The sequence below is a fragment of the Stegodyphus dumicola genome, chromosome 6 (assembly GCF_044657685.1).
Source record: "Stegodyphus dumicola isolate Sdum_Otavi_A_Nest chromosome 6, ASM4465768v1".
In the NCBI taxonomy this organism is placed as follows: Eukaryota; Metazoa; Arthropoda; class Arachnida; order Araneae; family Eresidae; genus Stegodyphus; species Stegodyphus dumicola.
In genome coordinates, this window is record NC_140773.1 from 11,157,667 (window position 1) to 11,176,771 (window position 19,105).

Consider the following 19,105-nt stretch of genomic DNA (forward strand, 5'->3'; position numbering starts at 1 on the left):
TGAACATGGGTACCTGGAAACCCAAATTTTGAATTTCAGATTTGTTTTATCTATTTAATATTTTGCATAATTTTAATGAATTTTTTATTAACAAACTCAAAAATTTCAAAGCAGGCATTGGCAACATTGTATGGGAAAGAACATTTTTTATCTCCAGTGTGCAAGATTGTCTATCCGAAATTCTAAAGATATGCTGTTTTTAAATATTTTGGGATTTTTCTGATGAGTTGAATTTTATGCTGCCTAAGCACTAAGAAAATTATGTTTAATAAATAAAAGTAAACACACCAAATGTTAATAATAAAAGGACAAAAAAGTTTTTTAAAGCTATCTTTAGTAAGCTGGCTGTTGGACTGTGATCTCAGTGAGAGAGCATTAAAAACATAAGCTATTAAAGATGCATAAGTAAACATAATATTAATGTATTCTGTATTTTCAAGGTTAGTTGTTAATTTGGATAATAATCTTTACTTTCACAATGTGCTTTCCTATCTGTGCATGTATTTTAGATTCATATTCCATTCCCATCTTACGTCATTAATCCATTGCTGAAGATCTTGTTTAATTTTTAGCTTTGTTAAAGAAAATATTTCCTAGTAATAAATTAATTGAATTAATGAAACTTAGTAAATTCTCTATTCCATTCCTGTACCTTTAGTAATTGTCATCATTTTCCGATTAAATTTTGTTTTTCCATTCCTCTACCTCTAGTAATTGTCACCATTTTTCTTATTAAATTTTGTTTGACCAGAGTTATCTTAATCTATTGTAGGCATTTGTAGAACTTTTTTCATAAAGATTTAGTGATATTTAATCAGTGAAATGTGTTTGATTTACATAAATTAATGAACATTAAATTCATCCGCACTATAGTATAGTATGTACATTAATGATTAATTTTGTTTCCATCATTTTAAAAGTACTTTGATGAATAAGAGTTTCTCTCCCATATTCAGGATTTTCTCAATAGAACGCATAAAGCAATTATGAAATTACTCAGAGAACATAAAATAATGGCATTAAATTAAATATTAATACATCTAATTAAATATTGATATATTTTATAACAGAATCTCAATATAAATGGTTCAGTAACCTGAATCATATTATAAAGAGAATTAAGTTCAGTTTCATGTGATATTGCCATACAGAATGGAAAACTCTTTGTATTGTGTATTTCAGAGTTTTGCCAGTTTTTTTATTTTTATTTATTTATTTTTATGTACAGTTATTACTAGAAATCAGAAATTTCAAAATCATATGTGTGAAAAATTGAGGGAAATGTATGAGAAAAAATATGCAAGTAAATATGGCATAAATTCTTAATTTAGAGGCTGTTAGAGAATATCCCACCCACCCAAAAAAATGTGGAGTTTTTTTTGTTAGAATTAAAGTTTAAAATCCATACAACTATTAGGTTAAAAGCTCTGAATTTCATTAAACATTTATTTCTATTATTGAGATTAGTTTTATTTTAATTTTTACCTTCTTTTGAGACATTTTGGTGTTTTACGAGATTTGAGATGTAAAACGAAAGCTAATTTATATTTCTTTATATTTGACTGTGTTGTCTTAGAAACTTCCTTTTCTTTGAATGTTATGCATTATAAATAGACATTTTTTTATAATTACTTGATTGTTAGATAAAGGTTGCTTGATTTTTCTTATATTTATCACTGAAATAAGTAAAAGCTGTACAATCTAGAAACCTCGAGAAATGTTAAATCCAGATAAGTGAAAATTCTGAATAGTTTATAAATGCAGTTCATATCAGAAAAGGCAAATAAATGGGCGAAGAAATTTCCAGCCTAGCTTGACTATCAAAAGCCTACATTTAATATTATGTAAGATTTTGAATGGGAAAAAAATGTATCTTAAAAATATTACATTACCGTATCTGATTTTGGCGTATATCCTGCCACCCTTGTTCTAAAAACAACTTTGAAAGAATTGTCCACTGTTTATTTATTAGAAAGCTAAGATTTAAGTTATGGGCATATTATAAAAACGTAAGTGTTTGTGATAGTTTTTTGGGGTTGTATTGCTTTGTTTATTAATTTTCAAAAGTTATGATTTTATGATTGTACTGTGACATTATTGCCTAAATCGATGCTTAGTGACAGTTTCTGTTTCCTCAAAATGTAGGTTCACTTTATGATGGCTTAACAAATCATTTATTTGATTTCTCTTAAAAAAAAAAAAAAAAATTAACATTTTAAATGTTCTGCTTGCTTGAGTTTTCCGGCTAGGTGAAGGCCAGAAAGTCAGGGTTTTACTATATTTCTTTTAACACCTTAGTATATTGTATTTACTGAGTATTGAATGTGTATTTTAAATAATAAAAATTATGAAATGCTTTTGATAAAGCATTAATTGAGCAAATATTATTCTTGCAGATGTTTTTAATACCAGCCAGCCAAAAGTTTAGCCCCAAAATCATATGAGAAGAGCTATTTTCTGAATTTAATTCGTAAATTTAACTCTTTTGTCTCGTATGTACTGTTTTGTATGGTATTTTTGCAAGAGGCAGTTATGTGTATTTTCTTGTGTGTCTTTCTGCGAAAAGAAATATTGTGCAGCATATGTGTATAGTTGTCTGACTAAGGAACTAACTAAGGAGGTTAAGGAAGTACAGAAAAAATTTAGGTTGTGAAAATGGTGCACAGTTTCTTAAGTGTGTGCAGAATGGAATTGGATCTGATGAAAGATCAGTATTCTCTAAATTTATAGTTTATGAATTGTATTGGTTTTCTTCATAAATGGTGATGTATCTCGCTTTCTTTGTAAGCTCTGTGTGTGTGTGTGTGTGTGTGTGTGTGTGTATGGATTTCTGCATTTATTTTCTTTGCACACACACCTAGCTGCTGGGCATCAACATGCAAATAACTTAAATCACTTTGTTCCATTCAGCTGCATTTTTATTAATGTTGCCATGATGTTTGGCACTTTTCCATTAACAAATGTGGTTCATGGCACAAAAACATAAATGCTGGTGTGAAATCTTAACTAGATCACCTGTTGACTGAACATTTCTGCTCGGAGGACTGTCAGAAGTAATGTGCAGTTAATCCATATTAATTATTATTCAAATTTTGTTCTTTTTCTTAGATGTGTACCCCAAAAGCTATCTTTTTTCAAGCCAGTCTACAGAAGCTTTTGTACAACCGTTGTTTTGGTCCTGACGGGTAATTTGTTTTGCTTCATGAACCTGAAACACCAGTTAGGTACTCCAACAAATTTTTAATGCCTGTTTGTTGAGCAGTTACTTTAGCTTGAAGGAAGATTCTTATTGTTGACACTCATAATCCAGTTTCTGTCTGCTCTATTGTCCATTTCTCTAAATTGTCTAGTTAGGCAAGTAAGAACTTGCTGCACTGTTAGTGCAATCTAAATGCTCTTATCAGTCTAAAATGTTGTGAATTTTACATTAATCGTTTTGCTTGTACATAATTTACGATCTAAACTAGTAAAGTTTTAAAGACAAGAAAAAAAATTAAAAAATACAGTAATAAAGCAAGAGCGGTAAAAGTTTAGTCCTTTTTATTCAGTTCATAGGAGTTAACACTTATAAAGAATGGATCAGTGTTTGTTTTAACTAGGTAAAACAATAAATAGTTACTTTATAACAAATAAAAGTCATGGACTATTTTGTAGTAATCCCCCGATTCTCTAATGAATCGAATAATGCTTGAAATATTTAAATGCTTAACCAGTGTACTTGTGCCGTGTCCAATGTTCAGCCCTTGTTTTCAGTCTGCAATTATCTGTCGTGAATAATTTCAATTTCTGGTGGTTTTTTATTACTTTCATTTTCAAAAACATTTCTCATAAACATTAATCAGCTAAGTGTATTCGTGCCATACACATTTTTCCTTCGCCACATCCGCTGTTGTGATCCAAATAAACTAAGATGCTATCATTCTTAATGCTGGAAATAGTTAAATTAGGCATGGTATGCCTTAAAGCTCATTATTCTCATATCTTAAAATAAACATCAAAACAGTTCATATAATGCAAATTATAAAATTTGACTATTGCAATAAGCATCCTATTAAATTTATTGCAATCTTAAAATTTTAACCACTTGCGCTAAAAAGACGTGCCACGCACGTCGAGATGCTTTTGTCTCAAACCGCGAGCGACGTGAACACCAGGTCGATAGGCAGGCATTTATCGCAAAAAATGAAAATAACGTAGTGCACACGTCGCCTATTTTTCGAGTTAAACTCTGGATTCCATTCAAATGTGCAAAGCGGCGTAAATGAGACACTTTACATTATATTGTAGCGCATGGCACAGCAACCGTGAAGTTTAGTCGTGATTTCCAAAGTAAAGATTTTAAAACTCAGTATTCCATTTTAAATTGCTTTACTAATCACTGCCATTCACAGCATCAAAACAAAATAATTAAGCATTCTGATATTTTCCAGAGTTTTCAAGAATGGACTTAGTATTTTTGTTTTCAAAAGTTCATATAAACTTTATGAATAAACATGCCAGAAGATCATAAAGAATAACCAGATATTTCAACTCCCCCTTTTTTACAACTCCAAGCTGTAATAACTTTTATAGGTAAAGCTATCTAGAGCAAATCTATATATTAGTCATCCAGATACTTTCACCTATGTACCTACCAAATATAAATAGTATGGCAAAGGTAACATAAAACGCTGATCAGCTGACTGCATGCACTTTTCTCTTTGCATATTCAAATACAGGATAATAAAGGCAATCTGTTTTCATCTCTTTTTTTTTTTTTTTTTGCTTCCTTGTTATTGGTTAGTATACTGATTCTGAAATAGGAGAAAATTGAAGATATTATGTTTGTGAGTAGTAACTATTTGTGGTATGATCAGCAAACACAGATCTTAAAATTTCTCTTTAGAGTAAGTTGAATGCTCGCACATGATATCAGTGATTTAAGTTTGTAAATATTGCTCTACCCCCTCCCCGCAATCCCAGAGTTTATTGAACAAAAGTAGAAAAATAGAAATATATGTAAAAATTTGATCGGTAGGATAAAGGGTGAATAAAGTAAGTATTTTAATTAGAAATGTTTTATGGTAAGCAGATTAATTACGTCTAAAATATATATTTGCTGTGTATGTGTGCCTGTATATATAGATATGTATGTATATGTGATGCGAGCAAGTTTGCAGTGTTGCAGAGTTGCTGGTGTTAGAAAATTATGACATATTTTAGATTCCATATGCAGTTTGAATGTTGAAGGAATTGATATAGCTAAAAAAAACAGTAATATATTTGTGGGAGTTGATGTAATATTAAACAATTAAAAAAATCAGAGTGGAGATATGGATGATTTTCTTTATATATGCGTGATGTCAACAATAACACATCAAATAAATACCTTCAGATTGTTTTCAGCTTAGAGAGGGGAAGTAAAGTTCACATTACCTGCATTTTAAAATAACTGACCAAGCAGCAAAATATACTTCTTGAAAATGTGCTTTTTTATATGCATTTTAAGACAAAAGATTTTTCTCATGCCGAGTTTTATGTAGTATACCAAAGTATTGTTTTCTTCATGCCGTTGCTTAAGGAAGGTAGAGGATATCCGGGAGCAATACTGTAGAATTTCTTGAAACCTGCAATCATCAGGCTTTCGAATATTGGAAATTTCCAGATTTTACATAATTGGTTTAAATCTAGTAAGATGACTTAAACATGGCAACATCAGGGCATCACTTACTGTTTAGAATTCTAGCCCCCAACAGGGATGGCAAAAGTTTTATGGGTTGTTTTATGTATTTCTTTCTTAAACCCATAATGGTATTCTGTCACTAATGCTATATCTTAATTTTATGAAATTTTTCACTGCGGAGTTAATTCTAATTTTATTGCAAATATATTCTGTAAATGAAACACCTTGGCCCTTGGTTTGAGGAGTAAAAAATGAATGACTTGAGTTTTGAACCTGCAGATATTAAGCCTGGCTTCTATGATTGCTCAAGGGCTGAATATGTGATCCTGGCTAGCATCAAAGTAAATTGCAATCAGCACATTATTATTGGCTACACTGTGACTCCCTAATCAGCAGGTGTTTGAAAGGAACACAGGAATCTCAGTTTGATAGAAGAAAAATTATATTTACACCATACTTGCTTTTTGTTTTTTTATCTCCATTCCTTGAATATGAGGAGAGAAAATTTTCATTATTTTGTTGGTCTGAGTGTCTGGATTTCCATTTTAATGCTATAATGATGAATTCAGTATTTGTTTTGAGTTAGTGATATGAGTTTCTGGTTTCCTACGTTGTGCTACAATAATAGACATTTGAATCAAGATATTGTTACTTTTTTTTTTCCCTGATACCAGTTGTTACGTTATTTTCTTCCTTCACGCTTGTACTGGGTTTGTAGATTTGGAGTGAATAACTACGACACTTGATGAAGTATCGAAACACGCTTTATTGGCCAGTATTGTCAGGACAGCTCCAAAACATGTTTTTACAGTCATCTATGAACTATTATAAACACATTGACACGATCAGCGACCCAGCCTCCAGGTTTATCAGGCTTTCACTGTGGGGACGGCTTCACGGCAAAGCACTAGAGTACAGCTCCCGACTCTGCTTGGTCGTTCTCGGAACTCCACATACTCTCGAGATTCTCCACGCTGCAACTCGTGATGCACTCGACACACAGAGCACAGCTCTCGACTCTTAGGTTCAATCGTTCCCGGAGCTCAACACACTCTCTCGACGATGCACTAAGAGACTCCTTTGGTGCACTTGACGACCCACTCGTCACTTGCTAGCTCGGTCGTCTCTGCACGGACTAACTAGATGAAACACACTCGTTCACCCTCTTGAAGAGGCACTGAGACACTGACTGACTGCAGACCAGCAGGGTTTATATAGCTTTCGGCTTGTGTTAGAGAACATTCTGCGCTAAACCGGTAAGAATTCGTTCCAAAAAGTTCTCCATCCACTTTTGTCGCCAAATGGGTGATTTCTCGTCAAATGTGGCAACCCTGCCTTACCTTTACAGTTTATGGCAACCCTAAAACTGCTTTGCAGGAAAGCCATCTTACCACACCTGTACATTTCGTAACAATATTAATTTAAGACTAGCCTAGCTGCTAAGCAGAATTGTTGGCAGTTGTTGAGGATGTCGCATAGTTGTGAGAGGCAGCTGTGGAACTTGGTGGTCGTATTGCCAACGTTTGTTGTGCAACTGCCTAGTTATAGGATCAGTGTGTGAATAGACTAACTGAAATATGATTATCTTCAAAGTGTCATGTTCACTTTAATCCAAATCTATTGACATGGGTTGGGTAAGTTTAAGTATTGTGTAGTGCCTCTGATAAACAAATTTGCTGTATAACAGTTTGTAATCACATCTAGTTCTGTCATGATTACACAGAGAAAACACACACTTGCTTTTATGACAGTTACTGCGTTTAAAGCAAAGCAAAATAGATCAGTTTGTATATATTCTGAGATGGTACCACACAGTGTATGTAAAATAAAGATATAAAATGGGTTTATTATATTATAGCTGCTAACTCTCCTGTTCTTTAATTTTTTACATTACTGGGGGAAAAGTTTCTTAATAAACGAAATCAACTGAAATAATGAACGTTAAATTAGGGAAATTCCATTCCCCACCCCTCTAGTGATTTTCAGAAAAAAATTTTCTTATTAAATTTGATTTTATCTTAATTGTATTTATAACGTAAACTTTAGAACATTTAATTAAATGCTAAAGTATTTTACATCAAAATTGTATTACAAATAATTCAATATCAGTCGTGCATTATAAAGTGAATTAAAATCAATTGGAGTTAATTAGAAATGGTTGCAGCGAGCATGAAAACTTCCTTGTGCTTAGGATTATAGCAGTTATTGTAAACTACCAACAGAGGTGTCACATTTGTATGATATTGTGTGTTTTTTATTTTAAACTTTTACAAATAGTGGCTGTATCAGATATTCTGGCCCCTGTACTTTCTAAAATGTACTAGAAACTTCTAAGATTGAAGTAGCTTGTGTGTTTCACTTGTTATAGTCACAGAAACAAGTTTGTTTTTATAAGTGATTGTGTTATGTCATCGTAACAAATAATCTAATGAGTAACTGAGTAATAATAAATTCTTTCAGAAGTATTCCAGCATTCATTCCTTCAGAATTCTAAATTTTCTTTAATTTGCCAGGTTTTATTAAACTCTTAATTTTTGTAATGCATTAATGATTTTAACATCATGTAAAATATTGGCCAAAATTTTGGCTGTCTCCTTTTTAAAATGCATATAACAATGATATATTTTTAAAGATATTTCAGTATTTACATGTTATGCTGTCAATTGTAAAAGTTATATCATGTCAGAGTTGTGCCGATCTCATTCTTTTGGAATTCTAAAGGAGCCGTCACCTCTTTATTTAATAAACAATCAGTATTTGACTCACTTCATAAAAAAAGGCTTTTTGTCACTTTCTGCTGTTTTATTAGCCCCCACCTCCAAAATTCTACTGGAAGCTGTGTTTAGAATGCTCTGCACTTTTAAGTGCAAACTTTCCGCCAGTGATTGTTCTAGTATATTTAATTTTTGTTGACCATATCGTTATCAATAACTTTTTTGTTAATATAATGATGTGAGTTCAAAATATTACCTCTGCTTCCTTTGTGGTAGAAGGCAAGTGCCAGATTTTATTTTTTTATTCAAAATGCAAGAAAGAATATAACACTATAGCTTGAATATTTTAATATAGCATATAAGAAATGAGTGAACACAAGAAAAAGAAAAATTTGAAGATCAGGTACCATTCAGTTAAAAGTTTACCAGGAAGAAGACAACCTTCTCTCTCTCTTCCCCCCCATCTCCATACATGTAATCATCTTATATAATGCTTCTCAAGAAAAGATTTTATCCTTTCATTTTAAATTATAGTATTAGATTCTTTATAATTCTGAAGTGGGTTTGTAAAAGTGTTTTTTGAAAGATTTGCATTTGGTCATGATGTTAAATGTTATCCATTCTGGTGAAGCTGTTGTCACACCTACAGACACAAAATGCTAAAGATTTACCTAGAAATGGATTGTCCAGAAGCTAGTTTATACAAGAGCAAGTGTTCTTAGTTGCAGTGTTTTATGACAGTAATGGGAAGTTTCCATTTGTCATTGTTTTGTGTAGATGAAAGGATTACAGTACCTAACTGCAAAATTCCCTAAAGCAAAGATTTTTTAAATATTGCTTTTGATGAGAGAAATGGTTATCTGATTTTAGTGGTTTAAAAGTTGTTCAGTTACAGCTTTTTATTTTTTAGGTAGGTAACTGTAATGATAACATATGATTAATGCAGGATAAAAATTCTGGATTCAAATTTAATGTACAAGTTATTTCAATGCAGTAAAGGCAATATGAACCAAATTGTTTCGCCACAGTATTGAATCTCCAATGAATAACATTTTTACCCCCCCCCCCCCGCTGAACCTTTAATTTTAATCAAAGAACTCATGGGATTCACTAACTTTTTTATTTATTACTTTAATGGCAATCTTAATACCAGTATATATTAAAAACACTAAACAACTATGTCATGCTGTAGAGTGTCGAATTGTTTTCCTTTTGTTGTATTTGTAGTGTGTGGTTCTTTTCGTCCCCCTCCCCAATTTATTGTTAAACATGTTCACAATTTAACCAGGTTACCGGGAAAAATTGGTCCTAACAGAATATTGATCGCTTCTTATTAAAACAAAAGCATTAAAACCATCGATAAGTTGCTTACACTTCCTCCAATACAGTGTCACCTCGCGTAACAATCTTTTTCCACTATGGTGTTCGTTTAATTTTTTGTTGTGTTTTGATTTACTCTTTAAATTAATAGTACATACTTTTAATTTATTCCCCTTTCAGGCCAAATAATGAAACATTGTAAAAATACTCTAAGAATATTAAAATTACCAGCATTATTGAAAATTTTAGGAATTTAATAGTTGTAAAAATATTGAAAGCAATGCCTATATACACTTTCTCTAATTTGTGAGCCTTTTGTTCTAGTTTGGAGCAAGAAAGTAAAACCATTGAACATATATATGTGTATGCATTAATAATTAATGCTTTAAATTCAGATGCATTTTCTAAAAATTATTTGAAAAATCTTTGCAATTTTGTTTTAACATTTGAAAGAGAATTGAGGGGTGTCATTCAAACATTTTGATTTGGCACTGTGTGTGTCATTAACATTTATCTTTGCTACTAATGACATGTAAACTTCCTTGTAAGATATTTTATAAAACATCAATGTATTTCAGTGAGCAAATGTTGTCCAAGTTATGTCTTTCACTGATAACTGGAGGCTTAATTATCCCTTACTTTTTCCTATATATGCCTTTGATTTTTTTTACGTTTCAGTTTTAAAGTTGTCATAAGTGGTTTTGCAGTGCTTTGATTGTCATTCGAACTGATCAAGGCTGTTTTGTCTCCACTTGTATGTATGCCAGTGCTTTAGTGCAGCCTATATCTATTCTTGATTTTATAATTGAATAAATTTTCTCTTTAAGAAATATGAATTCCACTCATGTCGTCATTGAACTGATCAACCCTGTTTTGTCTCCACTTGTGCCACTGCTTTAGTGTAGCCTGTATCTCTTTTTGATTATAATTGAATAAATTTTTCCTTTAAGAAATATGAGTTTTCCGCTTATGTCAAAGATTTTTAAAAAATGTGCTAGGCATGAATTTTCTGTGCTTTCCTTATCTTCCCGTGAAGTTTTCTACTTTGTTCCCTGATGTTCCTGTTCAAGGACTTGCATTTCTGTAGTAATGTTTTAATATTAAAAAATGTTAATTTTTCCTCATATTTTGTTATTTTAATGTATAGATTTTTTTAAAATTAAAGTAATACAATTTTAACTCTCCTGATACCTTGTTGTGAAAATCATTTTTGAGTATGTTTATTGAGCTAGGCATGGTTGGACATTAAATTGAGCTATGAAAGTCATTTCACCCTTTCATATCTGATATTTTTGTATTATTCAACAGGATAATATTTCTTGATTTCTAGATGTTTATTTCTTTTTATCAGTAAAATGGTAAAACTTTTAAAGCTAATAAATTTTCTAGGGAAGATTTTTTAGATTCACATATACATTTTATAAAACCTGCTGTTTCTAAATTATATGCATGTGCGATATAGCAGTTGTATATAAACAGAATATGGGAAATATGAATTTAGACACATATATGTGGTTTGCCATAAGACAACTTTAGATTGATTGAAACCTTTTTAACAGTGATATTTCTCTTCCTATTTGACCTATTCCTCTATTAGCTTTAAAAGTTCAAGAACATTACAAAATAAGCTTTTATTACTGTGTCCCTGCCCCGCAGAATATTTAGTGCAGTCATTTAAGATGCAAATTTGAAACTGCATAGATGTTATACACACATTAAGTAAATTTATAGTGCCATAAAAGTATCTAGTCTTTAATATTCATGTAAACTTTGATAGCTAAATTAGGATATTTTTTAATGTGTTTCAATTCTTAAAATGTTATTGTACATAAGTATAATACTCAGCTATTCACAAAGCATTTACTTTACAGTATGTAGATAAGACTGGTATTGAAATAGCAGTTTTTCATGTCACGGTGATCCAAAAAATAATGCACTACAGCCAGCTTTATTACATGGAATTTGTGATTAACTTATAAATGTTCTTTGACGATGACGGAATTCAAGAAAACCTTCGTAGAGGTGCCAGTTTTTAATTTTTAGCCTTTACCAAAAAAAAAAAAAAAAAAAAAAAAAAAAAAAAAAAAAAAAATGTTTTAAGCAATAAATGAAATTTATTGTATTAAGGATTGTGTAAGGAAACTTAAAATCAAGCAAATCTTGTTCTCCCACTGCATTATTTTTAGCATCATTTTTCATAGAAACTTTATTTGTTCTGACCTATGTTAATTTACTCTAGATATCTTTAGACTTTCAATGATGGTTCAGCCAACATTAAATTATTAAATATTTGTATTCGATTTTATTTTACGTAAGTATAATGGACCATTATTAAAGTTTATCCAACGCAGTAGTACATACATTAATTGTTAACTTTCTTATTTAAAACCACTTTGATGAATAAGTTTACTTCCATAGTACAAAAGCATAAAAAAATTACAAAATTGAAATTAGCCAATGAACATAGAAGTTTTAACATTTAATTAATTATTAGTGTATTTTACATCAGAATCTCAATAACTAGAATTATGTGATTAAGAGTAAATTAAAGCCACTATGGAATTCTTTCGATGTGGTGTTTCTGTCAGCAGAAAAATCTCTTGTTTTTCGTATTTATGTTTGTCAGCTATGTCTTATCAAAATACTTGTATCTTTATGCCCAAGAAGGGATCTCTTAGTGAAATAATAAGCATAAGTAAAATTTACTGAAAGTTTCATTTAAATATGATAGGACTGAAACTGAAAACTGAGTCTTATAGCTTTATATTTCTACTTACTACTCAATTTTGATTATTAATGTCTTTTCCGTCTTCACAAAAATCTCACCAAGAATTTTAATTGTACCAAAAAATTCACCTGAAACCGCCATAGGAGAGTTTCTTTCAGAGATACAGTTTAAAGAGTTGTAAAATTAGACAAGCGTTGCTTGCACAACACTAGCAGTTTGATTTTTAATAGACTTGCTGGATCGCACAGATTCGTTAGTCAAACTAGTGGTGTTTCACACACTAAAACAAAACAGAAATTTCTCCCTGAATTGTTACAAAAGCTAAAATAATGTTGAATCTGCATTAAAAAAAAATTCGAGAATTTCATAGAATAATTTTATTACCAGTTCCGCATAAAATATATAATTCATAATTTTATTTATATATTTTATGTGGAACTGGCAGCTGAAGTTTTTATTAGAGGTATGAAGTATGTAAATAAAATTGATTTAGAGGAGCTTAGAATGCAATGAAATTTAAATCTGTAAGGAGGAAAAAACAAAACTAAAAGGGTAAATGTTTCTGACAAAAATTTTTTTCTTTTATAGTAATTACCGTATTTGACGACATGTAAGACGCACCCTTATTTAGACGGCCACACGCAAGGAAAAAAAGTTTCAATAGCGTGGTTTCTTTTAGTTCTCGCGTTTCGTAAAAGCCAAATAAACAATTATTGAATGCAATTACCTTCACGTATAAGGCGCAGGTAACTTTTTTTGAGACCAAATTTAGGGAAAAAAGTGCGTCTTATATGCCATCAAATACGGTAAGTATTATTGATGTGTTTTACCACACTATATAGTGCAGTAAAATATTTGCAATTTCATCCGATTAAATTATAGATGTTTTTTCAAGATGCCAAATTAATATTCTGCAGCTTTTAATGTTTGAATGCTGAATATTAATTACATATACGTTGCAACTTTGGATTTTCGCAAGAGCTGTTTTATATATCCCCTAAAATGGGCTACTGAAAGGTGTAATATTTAAAAATCTATTTTTGCCTAGTCTCATCATATGCAAATAATATCTGCAGTATGACATATAATAGAGATTGTAGTTAGATATGTGTAGCTTTTTCCCCAATATGATTTCAGAATTACTTTTAACATGCAGGTTTTGCCTATTACAACCTGTGCAAAACTGTTTTTATATTAAGAATTTCATGTGAAAAGAAACTTAGGACTGATAACTTTTAAATGATTGCAATGCAACTTCTGTGTATATTTAAATTTTAATAAGCATGAATTGAGCATTAATCATTATATTCACTTCTATTTTCCTTGTAGGAAGTAATGTATTTAGTTATTATACTCTCCCTCGTATGTTAATTTCAGCACTTTTGCATACTATGTGTAGTTTTTATAGGGTAAGTTTATATTTTAATTTAGAGTAGTGTAATGTGTATATTTTTAAGTTTAATATACATTAGTTTGCCTAAGTTGCTTTTTCTAAAGTTTTTAATCAAAAAGTATTTGTTTTATAGTACAGTCTCAAAAGTCGTTAATCCGGACTCGTCGGGACTTCGGCGATTCCGGATTATCGATTTTTCAGGATTATAGATCATCAGTTTAAATCTGGTAAGATGACATGCAGAAATTATAAAATTAAAAATATGAAACTGTAATTTATGAAATAAAGAGCAATTATGATCTAAAGGGTAGCAAAATTTACAAAAAAAAAAAGCTTAATATTTATTTGTTTACTTTATTTAAAATTTCTTTCAATGTAAGTTGTTTAAGTTGCTTCGTTTTATGTGACAATACTTTCTCTTTAATTTTTCTATTAAACAGACATAATTTCTTGTTTAGTTGCAAAGTTCCGCTGTTCAAGTCCTATAATTGCTGTGTCGAGAATACCGACCAATTTGTCAATCGAAATATTTTCGTTTTCAATAACCTCTGTGTCACTTTCTTCACTATCAGAAGCAAATTATAATGACGAGGAACTTGATTTAAATCATATTAAAGACTGAGTACATCGAGATGAAATACTACATTTAGTAAGGAATTATAAGCCAAATAAAATAAAAACATCTGCCCTGAAGATAAGGAGAGTGCTGACAGATCAACTTCCAATTCATTGCGTGCCGCGTTGGTTCCCTCCCCCGCGCAGAGCAGTGTGAAATTGATAAACATATTTTGGAATGATAGATAATCAAAAGATATGCCTTTATCCATTTTTTTGCAGCAATTTCACTTTCTGTTTAATGGACTTCGAAACATAGTTTCGTTGTAGATCCTTTACATATAAATAAATATATATCGGAAATTCTATTTGACATAATCGAAAGTTCAAGCTTACTTTTATAAAATTGCTCTAACAGTCTGCAAAAAATAATAAGCCGGATCCAATTCGAAGATTAAGGAACAACGCAATCTGCAACATTAACTGAATTAGATAATTTTACCTTAGCTTATACCGTCCATTATACATTAAACGCACATGCGTAAACGTATTATGCGCATGTGCACACACATATTCGCAGCCGTAAAGGTCTTACGTGCACGCTTAAAAGCCTATGGGCGACGCATATGCAGAGAGTTTGTAGCTTGAGGTCCGGATTATGGGTGTCTGAATTAACGACTTTTGACTGTATACGTAAAGTGCTATAGATGGTTTGGACTGAATGTTCTTGAATAAGTAATGAAATAATAAAGATGGTAAAAGATTTTTATAATTAAATTTGCTTTCCTTTTATTATTAATTTAATTTTTTATCATATTTAGTTTTATTTAGCTGTTATGCATTTTATTTCAATTTTATTAGTAGTGTAAATCTTTAAACTTCTGATTGGGAGTACAGCTGAAAAGCCACACTTTTAGTTCCTGCTACAATGCATAAAAGTATAAATTGGATGTATTAAGTGTTATTTTTCTGTGCTAGCCTTAGGATAAGTAAAAAAAATAATCTTTTCAAGTCAACTTGGATGATGTCACAAACAAGTTCATCTAAAATTATGCATCTGCTTATTATATCTGCTTTATTTGCTTATTGCTTTTAGTTACTCTTGGCATATTTTCTTTGTAATAAGTAATTTTCTTTTTTGTATGTGTGTAATGCAAAATATGTCGCATTTTAATTTTTGCTTAATATTTAATGTTCATTTTTTGCATAGCTTTGAAGTCAATCTGGCTTAGCAGTTGAAAGTTGTGTGAAAAAATATAACTTTTAAAAATATTAAGTAACATGCTTGCCTTTAAATGTTTATTTTCATTTAAAGAAACTTGCTTATTTAAATTAATTTAGAATTCACTTGAACAAGAATGAATATTAAGAAACTGTGTAATGATTTTAATTAGTGCATGGTTCAAAGTACACATAATTCATTAGGTATAAACAAGTAGCTATGATAGGCAGTTTTTGATCCCCAAATCCTTAAAAATCAAGTAAATTAATTTGTTACTTAATAACTGGTGGTATGCAAAATGATTATGCACCACATTAAAAATTGGGTCTTCACAATGCTGCACTATATAATAATTTTTAAAAATATGGAATTTTGAAGTACTAAATGATGTTTTAGAACACATTTCTTTTTAAATTTTTCACTAAAAATATATGCACAAGCATGTGCAAATCATGTCTATACAGCTGTTTATCATGTAAGTTGGGGCTTAAATTATACCAAAACCTGATTCCAAATCTCAATTTTCCTCTGAAATCAGTTCCAGCTAGAGAATAATTGGGGTCGTTGTGTTACTAAATGACTACTAAATTAAAAAATTTTCTTATTAGTGCAACATGTTATTTAGCAGTAAAGAAAACTCATTTTCTGTGGGAGGACCAAAGCACTGAAAGATCCATTAGAAAAGGAAGTCTGGTGGCCTTTTTTTTTTTTTTTTTTTTTTTTTTTTTTTTTTTTTTTTTACTGAGGCAAAGATGTTTTCCCAAATGAAAAAATCTGATGTGTACCACCACATTACTTCCTTGTACAGAATATTAAATTATACACATTTTTTCTTGCATTTTATTTAAACTTATTGGATTGAATTAAATCTACTTCGCCAACACCACATAAACCACAATAGAATAAATGCATTCTTTAAAATTCACTCTAGTATTTGTTTACCATAGCGACACTCTGCCACTAGATTCACTTAACAGTATTATATTTAGTTCATATTATAACTCGTAATGCACAAAATTTATATCATTTAAAGAACAGAATTATCTAATAGTTGTCACATGTTCTATTCAAATACTATAATATAGCTAGAACGATGTATAAAAGAAATTAAGCAAACAAAACAAAAAAAAAAAAAAAAAGAAAGAAAGAAAGTTTTTCACAGACGATTGAGTATTTCTCATTCAATTAATTCAGTTCTCATTTCGCGAAAAGGCAAAAATACATAAAAACTCAAAGTATCTATATTAAAAATTACGAAGTAAATCTTAAACACTTATTTCCTCGAAAAAATTCCAGAAAGGATTAAGCATGATTTAATTCGCAATAATAAATGAAGGCATTATCTTTGTTGTTGCGAAGCTAAGTTTCTCTAGATTGGCAAAAGCTAAGTTTCTCTAGATAGTCTGCTGTTTCAAATGTAAACATCAATAGCCGACATTAAAAAAAGGCTTAGCTACACTTAGACAACTTTAAAATTGTTGATAATTCTAAAAATATTGCATACAGATTTACTAAAGGCATAAAAACCTTAACCGGAAGATTAAAACAACATAATACAATCATTTTTAAAGCAAAAAATGTGCAATTTACAAACATATAAGAGTAAAGAAACTGAGATCATTGAGCCAGGTAACAGAGTGGATAGATATATAAATAGATTTATATATGTTTGGCATGGCTGATTGCAACCAAAATACGAGGTGCACATCGACATGTTATAGCAGTCCTATATACAAAATTTCAACGTTCTGAGGCTACTCGTTTTTGAGTTATGCGAGATACGTTCATACAGACGCCGCGAAAAATTCTCTTCAGAATTAATTTTAAAGCAGTTTTATAATTTTTTTGAAGGAAAAGAGTATCTTGTTCTGTCCTTACGTACAGATATCACGCAGAAACATCGTTAAATTGCATTCGATAGCGGTCAAAATGGATATTTTCGTTGAAATATGCTGCCTGAGACTTTTCGCGATTACAATACTTCCTTTTTACTTCGTATAAGGAAGTAAAAATACCTTTATCCTCAATACCTTATTACTATACATCAAATTATTTCTTTTTGTTTTGCTGTTCATTTGAATTTTGTGTTTAATTTATTATTTCTCCTTTATCATAATATATTTTTTATATTTTAATAAATTTTTCCACTCTTGCCATTGGATTTTGCAACTTCTAGTTTTTAAAAATTAAGCTCCGTGTCTTGTGCTAATCATTAAAACTTGTGATTGAGAATGAGCAATGTTTTTTGCCCATTAATTTGCAATAACTTTACTAAAAGTATTGTAACCTCTGGTTTGAACTAGCTTCATATGTTCAGGAATGTCCCAGTTGTATGGAATTTTTTAAAGTTCTCTGTGATAATGGGAGGTTATCAAAGTGTCTGAATTCCCATTAAACGTAGAAATAATTTATGAATTATAAGGGGTTAAAGGTCAGTTTGCAGTTTCTCTGAAGTAACAAAGGGCGAGAGAAATTTTTATGAATGTACCACTACCTGTACCAATTGTAGACATGATGTTAAAAAATCATATAACCAGTCTACGTAATTCGGAATGCATGAGCAGCTAGCTGTCTTAATAGTTAGTGTGTAGTTAAATGGAAACTGTTTGTACATTGACAAATTTGAATTTATGGTAAAGGAGAGGTATGGTTTATGAGTGAAGAGGGTAGAAATACTGAAGTACGTCTTTGAGAAGTTATCGGGTTGGTGGGAAAGTTCTGTCCTATTTTAAATAGGCAGGTGATTTTTCTTGTAAATAAAAAATACATCTGGCTAGTGAGTCAATCGAATTTTTTTTTTGTTTTTTTAGCTGCTGTATAATATAAAAGGTGCCCTTTTTTACTGTTCATCATTTACTTGTAATATAAGGGAAAAACATGTCGGTAGGTAAAGTGCATTTACCACACTGCATTTTATATGAATTCCAAAAAGGAAGCAATGCATCTGTTGCATGTAAAAATTTATGTGCGGTATTTGGAAAAGATATTATAAATGTTCGTACTTGTCAAAGATGGTTTAGCAAATTTCGTTCCGGGGACCTGAGCCTCAAAGAAAGTGTTCGATCTGGACGACCATCCAAGATCGATAATGATGTTTTGCGATCCATGTTGGAAAATAATCCACATTTAACAAGTCGAGAAATTGCAGAAGAGTTTGGCATTCATCATACAACTGTTGGAGATCACATTAAATCTCTTTTGTCGATGTTATTTTTTTCTTGTCTCTATTCTTATCTCTATCTATTTTCAGATACATAGCGTACAAATATTTGGTAAATTATAATAAGTTAAATATCAAAGCTGCTAAAATATTTGGTGACCCCCAATTTAAGAAACCCTGCTTTAAAGGATTAATATTGTACTATTTTTTCTGACAACTTCATTTTATGGCAATATCTGGCAATTAATGATTTATAGTTAAAGCAAAATGTGATTTCTTTGTAAAAATTTTTATACGTGCTGAGCAGCAAAAATATTACTAAATACTGTATCCTTCCATATAGCTTTCCTG

The 19,105-nt window shown here is 30.6% G+C and overlaps 1 protein-coding gene across 12 annotated transcripts in view; it reads left to right on the forward strand.

Annotated features, from left to right (window-relative positions):
- The window catches only part of LOC118194587 (serine/threonine-protein phosphatase 1 regulatory subunit 10-like), a 105,847-nt gene that overhangs the window by 42,197 nt on the left and 44,545 nt on the right, over positions 1 to 19,105 (forward strand). The window lies entirely within an intron of this gene.